The sequence below is a fragment of the Oncorhynchus clarkii genome, chromosome 7 (genome assembly GCF_045791955.1).
Source record: "Oncorhynchus clarkii lewisi isolate Uvic-CL-2024 chromosome 7, UVic_Ocla_1.0, whole genome shotgun sequence".
Taxonomy (NCBI): Eukaryota; Metazoa; Chordata; class Actinopteri; order Salmoniformes; family Salmonidae; genus Oncorhynchus; species Oncorhynchus clarkii.
In genome coordinates, this window is record NC_092153.1 from 23,330,060 (window position 1) to 23,337,425 (window position 7,366).

The following is a 7,366-nucleotide window of genomic DNA, read 5'->3' on the forward strand; positions in this document are numbered from 1 at the left end:
GCCTGTTTATAAGTTTGTTTTATTCACTGCTTTAGCACACTCTGCCAACCCGGATGTCCTAGCCGTGTCTGAATCCTGGCTTAGGAAGGCCACCAAAAACCCTGAAATTTCCATCCCTAACTATAACATTAACTGACAAGATAGAACTGCCAAAGGGGGAGGAGTGGCAATCTACTGCGGAGATTTCCTGCAGAGTTCTGTCTTATTATCCAGGTCTGTGCCCAAACAATTTGAGCTTCTACTTTTAAAAATCCACCTTTCCAGAAACAAGTCTCTCACCGTTGCCGCTTGCTATAGACCACCCTCTGCCTCCATGTCACGTTCTGAACATAGTTTGGTTATTTTATTCTTTGTTTTAGTATGGTCAGGGCGTGAGTTGGGGTGGGCAGTCTATGTTTGTTTTTCTATGTTGGTTTTTGTGTTCGGCCTAGTATGGTTCTCAATCAGAGGCAGTTGTCTCTGATTGAGAATCATACTTAGGTAGCCTGGGTTTCACTGTTGGTTTGTGGGTGTTTGTTTTCCGTGTCAGTGTTTGTCGCCACACGGTACTGTTTCGGTTTTCGTTCGTTTACTTTATTGTTTTGTATTTTAGTGTTCACTTCGTTTCATTACATTTTACATCATGAACACTTACCATGCTGTGCTTTGGTCTGATCCTTCTTCCACCTCTGAATGCCGTTACACACCAGCTGTGCCCAGGACACCATATGTGAATTGATTGCCCCCCATCTATCTTCAGAGCTCGTGCTGATAGGTGACCTAAACTGGGAAATGCTTAACACCCCAGCCATCCTACAATCTAAGCTTGATGCCCTCAATCTCACACAAATTATCAATGAACCTACCAGGTACATCCCCAAAGCTGTAAACACGGGCACCCTCATAGATATTCCTAACCAACTTGCCCTCCAAATACACCTGTACACCTGCTGTTTTCAACCAAGATCCTCGACTTCGGCGATGTCATTTACAAAATAGCCTCCAACACTCTACTCAACAAATTGAATGCAGTCTATCACAGTGCCATCTGTTTTGTCACCAAAGCCCCATATACTACCCACCACTGTGACCTGTTGGCTGGCCCTCGCTTCATACTCGTCGCCAAACCCACTGGCTCCAGGTCATCTACAAGTCTTTGCTAGGTAAAGCCCCGTCTTTTCTCAGCTCACTGGTCACCATAGCAGCACCCACCCGTAGCACGCGCTCCAGCAGGTATATCTCATTGGTCACCCCCCAAAGCCAATTCGTCCTTTGGCCACCTTTCCTTCCAGTTCTCTGCTGCCAATAACTGGAACGAACTGCAAAAATCACTGAAGCTGGAGACTCATATCTTCCTCACTAGCTTTAAGTACCAGCTGTCAGAGCAGCTCACAAATCACTGCACCTGTACATAGCCCATCTGTAAATATCCAATCCAACTACCTCATCCCAATACTGTATTTATTTATTAATCTTGCTCCTTTGCACCCCAGTATCTCTACTTGCAGATTCATCTTCTGCACATCTATCACTCCAGTGTTTAATTGGTATTTTGTAATTACTTTGCCACCATGGCCTATTTATTGCCTTACCTCCCTTATCTTACCTCATTTGCACACGCTGTATATAGACTTTTTCGACTGTATTATTGACTGTTTGTTTATTCAATGTGTAACGCTGTGTGTTTTATGTGTCAAACTGCTTTGCTTTATCTTGGCCAGGATGAAGTTGTAAATGAGAACTTGTTCTCAACTAGTCTAGCTGGTTACATAAAGGTGAAATAAATAAATAAATAAAAAAGACAGACAGAGAGAGAGAGAGAGAGAGAGAGAGAGAGAGAGAGAGAGAGAGAGAGAGAGAGAGAGAGAGAGAGAGAGAGATGGTTTATCCATTTCACTTGCTTTGGCAATGTAAACATAAGTTTCCCATGCCAATAAAGCCCATTGAATTGAACTGAGAGAGAGAGAGAGAGAGAGAGAGAGAGAGAGAGAGAGAGAGAGAGAGAGAGAGAGAGAGAGAGAGAGAGAGAGAGAGAGAGAGAGAGAGAGAGAGAGAGAGAGAGAGAGAGAGAGAGAGAGAGAAATGTTCATTTATTTTCATTTTTGTATTTTACCTATTTGCACATCGTTACAACACTGTATATGGACATAGTATGACATTTTTAAAATTTTGAGTGTATTGTTTACTGTACATTTTGTATTGTTTATTTCTATTTGGTTTATTAGCTATTTCACTTGCTTTGGCAATGGAAACATATGTTTTCCATGCCAATAAAGCCCCTTAAGTTTAAATTGAGATAGAGAGAATACGTGAGAGAGAGAAAGAGAGATAAACTATTTATGTTCTTGCTTATCTAGCTGAACCGTTAAGCACAACTCTGTGACGTTTCTTTTTAAAACACTTTGTTGTGAGTTAACTGTACTTTTTAGGGAGGCAGTGCCTTCCCCCCTCTGATCCCCACTATCAAACAACTGTATGTACAGTATATACAGTACCAGTCAAAAGTTTGGACACACCTACTCATTCAAGGGTTTTTCTATGAAATAACACATATGGTATCATGCAATAAACAAAAAAGTGTTAAACAAATCAAAACATATTTTATATTTCAGATTATTCAAAGTAGCCACTCTTTACCTTGATGACAGCTTTGCACAATCTTAGCATTCTCTCAACTAATTTCACCTGGAATGTTTTTCCAACAGTCTTGAAGGAGTTCCCACATATGCTGAGCACATGTTGACTGATTTTCCTTCCCTCTGTGATCCAACTCATCCCAAACCATCCCAATTGGGATGAGTTCGAGTGATTGTGGAGGCCAGGTAATCTGATGCAGCACTCCAACACTCTCCTTCTTGGTCAAATATAGGTGTGTGTAATTGTCTCTCTGAGAAACAAATGAGCGCAAACCAGATGGCATGGCGTATTGCTGCAGAATGCTGTGGTAGCCATGCTGGTTAAGTGTTCTTGAATTCTAAATAAATTCCAGACAGTCTCAACAGCAAATCAGCCCCACACCATCACACCTCCTCCTCCATGCTTCACAGTGGGAACCACACATGCGGAAATCATCCATTCACCAACTCTGCGTCTCACAAAGACACGGTGGTTAGAACCTAAAATCTCAGATTTGGACCAGTCTAATGTTCATTGCTCATGTTTCTTGGCCCAGGCAAGTCTCTTCTTCTTACTGGTGTCTTTTAGTAGTGGTTTCTTTGCAGAAATGTGTCCTTCAAGGCCTGATTCACGCAATCTCCTCTGAACAGTTAGGCTGCAATTTCTGAGGCTGGTAACTCTAATTAACTTATCCTCTGCAGCAGAGGTAACTCTGGGTCTTCCTTTCCAGTGGCAGTCCTCATGAGAGCCAGTTTCATCTAAGCGCCCAATGGTTTATGTGACTGCCCATGAAGAAACTTTCAAAGTTCTTGAAATGTTCCGCATTGACTGACCTTCAAGTCTTAAAGTAATGATGGACTGTCATTTCTCTTTGCTTTTTTTGTGCTGTTCTTGCCATTATATGGACTTGGTATTTTACCAAATAGGGCTATCTTCTCTATACCACCCCTACCTTGTCACAACACAACTGATTGGCTCAAACGCATTAAGAAGGAAACAAATTCTTCAAATAAACTTTTAACAAGGCACACCTGTTAATTGAAATGCATTCCAGGTGACTAGCTCATGAAGCGTGTTGAGAGAATGCCAAGAGTGTTGAAAGCTGTCATCAAGGCAAAGGGTGGCTACTTTGAAGAATCTAAAATATGAAATATATTTTGCTTTGTTTAACACTTTCTTGGTTACTACATGATTCCATGTGTTATTTCATAGTTTTGATGTCTTCACTGTTATTCTACAATGTAGAAAATAGTAAAAAGTAAACAAAACCCCTTAAATTACTAGGTGTGTTCAAACCTTTGACTGGTTCTGTATATATCACATATTGTGATGATGTGGTCAAGGAGACCAGGTTGCTTTAGTGTACCTTCACAAACCCATTGTCTATTTATTCTGCTGCTGTGGGAATTCGAGGGAATTGTTTTCTGTTTCTCTAAATGCAACACAGTGGCTTAGTTTACCCCATGTGTTAGGATTTTGTTAATCCAACAAACTCAAAGAAATAAGGCAAAGACCGTTTCGACAACTGTAGATGTTATCTGAAAGTGATTGTTGTTGCTTCCCTGTGTAACGAATCTCCTCGTCGTTTGAGGAGGAGTAGGAAGGATCGGACCAATATGCAGCGTGGTAAGTGTCCATGTTAATTTATTAGACTGAACACACTAAACAAAATAACAAAGTGAATGGAAGAAACGAAACAGTTCTGTCAGGTTTATACACAAAACAGAAAACAACTACCCACAAATCAGAGTGGGAAAACAGGCTACCTAAGTATGGTTCTCGATTGACAGCTGCCTCTGATTGGGAACCATACCAGGCCAAACACATAGAAATATAAACACAATAACAAAACATAGAATGCCCACCCCAACTCACGCCCTGACCAACCTAAAATGGAATCACACAAAAGGAACTAAGGTCAGGACGTGACACCCTGGTCCTCCCGATTTCCCTATGATTGCCATATTCTCCATAATTGCGAGACCTGGAACCCAACAAATACATTGGACTTTGGTAAAGTATGAGAACATTCTGAAAGAGGATTACAGTTGTTTGGTCTACATAGCCTACATCTGTCAGGTAAATGAGTGCAAGTCATTCTTGAGTGCCAGTCCTTCTTTGGTATAGGGCAAACCCTATAATTAGATATAATGCATGAGATCTGGTCCTTGTCTCTCTGCTTTTTGAGCAACACATTAGCACTGCATGAATCAGCCTAAATCACGTGGGTTACTCTATTATCATAGCACTACTATTCATATATCTTCAGGGTGTGCCACCGCATGATTTCTAATTGAGCGCCACCCAATTTGGTCATTAGTTAATAGCTACATAGCGTAACTCGGGGAAATGGGCAAATATTGAAGGGGTGGAGTTAATAGTGTTGCATTTTATATTATATTGCATTTCAAAAGGGGTTATTGTGTGTATAATAAGCTTTAGATTTCTCGAACAGAAGCGTCCAAAGTCGAAGATATTATATATTAATATTCTGATGAGAAATAATGGTTCAGTCCTTTTTAAGCAGCCGTTTGATCCCTGTAACATGTCTGGTAGTAACGTTTCCACGACGACTGGAGCCTATATGAAGCTTATACAGAGCAATGGTCATAGCCAGCGGCAGTGGGGGGTGGGGCATGGGGCATGGGCCACCAACCTTCCTATATCCTGTTGTTCTCCGGTCAAAACAAGATGCTGATTAATTACCATTGGCATCTTTAGCAAATGCATGTCAGTTCCTGTTTGGGTTTTCAATCAGTTATCTGATCCAGCAGAATGTTAAGAGGACACCACTGGGTATTCTGGCCACTGGTTGGTGGTCTGTGTGCTCTAGGGAGCGTGGCTGGTCGTTACTAGTCGCCACACCATACAGACGGGTTGTGTTTTTACCATACATGGTTTTCATTACCTTGGGTTTGAAGCACCATGCAGTTTTAAATCATGAGATTTCCTTTGCCATGTGTGTTGACTTCATTGCCACAATCAATGCAGTATTGTTGCTATCAAAATAGATAACGCGGAAGAAAAATATGATGAGGCCAAGGTGGCGGTTAAATAAAAGGAATAAAAACACATGGACAATAGAGGTATTGTAAAAGTTCTGGCTATGTAGGCCTACCAATGATGCATATGAACAATATTCATATACTGTATGTATGTCTATGGTTGGTGCATCTACAAAGAATGCATGCAGTCTACCATTTCATATCCTGTTTATAACCAAGGCTGTTCCACCTCTGAATAACTTCATCAGGAGGGTAATGGCAGAGTGTACACTGTCATTAGACAGAGATAATAAGTACAAGGTCAGGAGATTTCAGAATTATCCCGTCTTTTCCCTGCAGTTCTGTCAGATTCATAAAGTTGTGTTCTAGTGCTGGTTCACATTAATCAGCATTTTAATTGCCACTTACCTCATATTGTGTGGGGAATAAGGCCAATTTCCCTGAGTCTTCTCTTTAAGTAAAATGAACCAGGTCTTTCAGAGAGAGAGAGAGAGAGTGGGAGAGAGCGAGAGAGCGAGAGAGAGAACGAGAGAGAGAGCGAGAGAGAGAACGAGAGAGAGAGAGAGAGAGAGAGAAAGAAAGAAAGAGATACTTTATCAATATAAATTTTTTATATGTATTATTATTATAATAATAATAATAACTATTATTATTATTATTATTATTATTATTATAGTAGTTGTAGTAGTCGTAGTAGTAGCAGTCGTGGCAGTAGTCGTCATAGCAGTAGTAGCAGTCATAGTAGTAGTAGAAGTAGTATTAGTAGTAGTAGTAGTAGTAGTAGTAGTAGCAGTAGTAGCAGTAGTAGTAGTAGTAGTAGTAGTAGTAGTAGTAGTAGTAGTAGCAGTAGTAGTAGTAGTAGTAGTAGAAGTCATCGTCATTGTCATCGTAGTAGTAGTATTACATTTTATATTATTATTTGACTTTCTCATTCAACATACAGTTAGTTACATTATGTTAAGAATGATTTGGTTTGAGTTTCCAGTACTGGAATATAAGGATGTACATAAAAGCATGTTCTGTAACTTACCCGTCTGCATTCTGAGGACTGTAATTACTCTCAGTCAAGGTGATTCATGGACATTGCTTAATACATTTCCTGTAATTAAGTGTCCACCTACAACTAGACTGGAATCAATTACCGTTTGTTGACATCATTTCCTCTAGGTATTAATGAGGTATTAGCAGTGGAGTTTCACGTTGAAAGTTGTCATGTTACCCACCTTGAGGTGCTTACCTTGCTGTTTTCCCTCCCCTCGGAGAATGTTTTACCTTAACAGTTCAAGGTCAACTAATAATCAGTTACCACAGCACTGTCAATAAGCAAGACATATTTGGGCTGGAACTGAGTAAGTCACATCATTTACAATATTCCCCCTTTGCAATACATGATTGCCACCAACACAAATCCAAAAGTTGACCCATATCCACTTTATTCCGTCAACATCTGTGTCATAACTGTGGGAGTGTGACTTAAACTACCGTGTTCAGGTAATCATCTTGAATCTTTTGCCATGTCTTCCTTTGATGGGCAGTTTCATCAATTACAATTAAAAGCTGTGTCTCAACGCCCAGCTGTTCAGCTGCTTAAACAAACACGCATTCTCCTGAAAGCAGATGACTCATTAGAAACAGCAGGAGATGACCTTTTCGTGAAGATGGTGACACGAGTGGAAGGTCAGTGTCACCACTAAATGGCAGACCCCTAAGTGAATGTCAATCTCATGTATTATTGTTGTGCCGCTTCGCTGTCATCGTCAAATGAA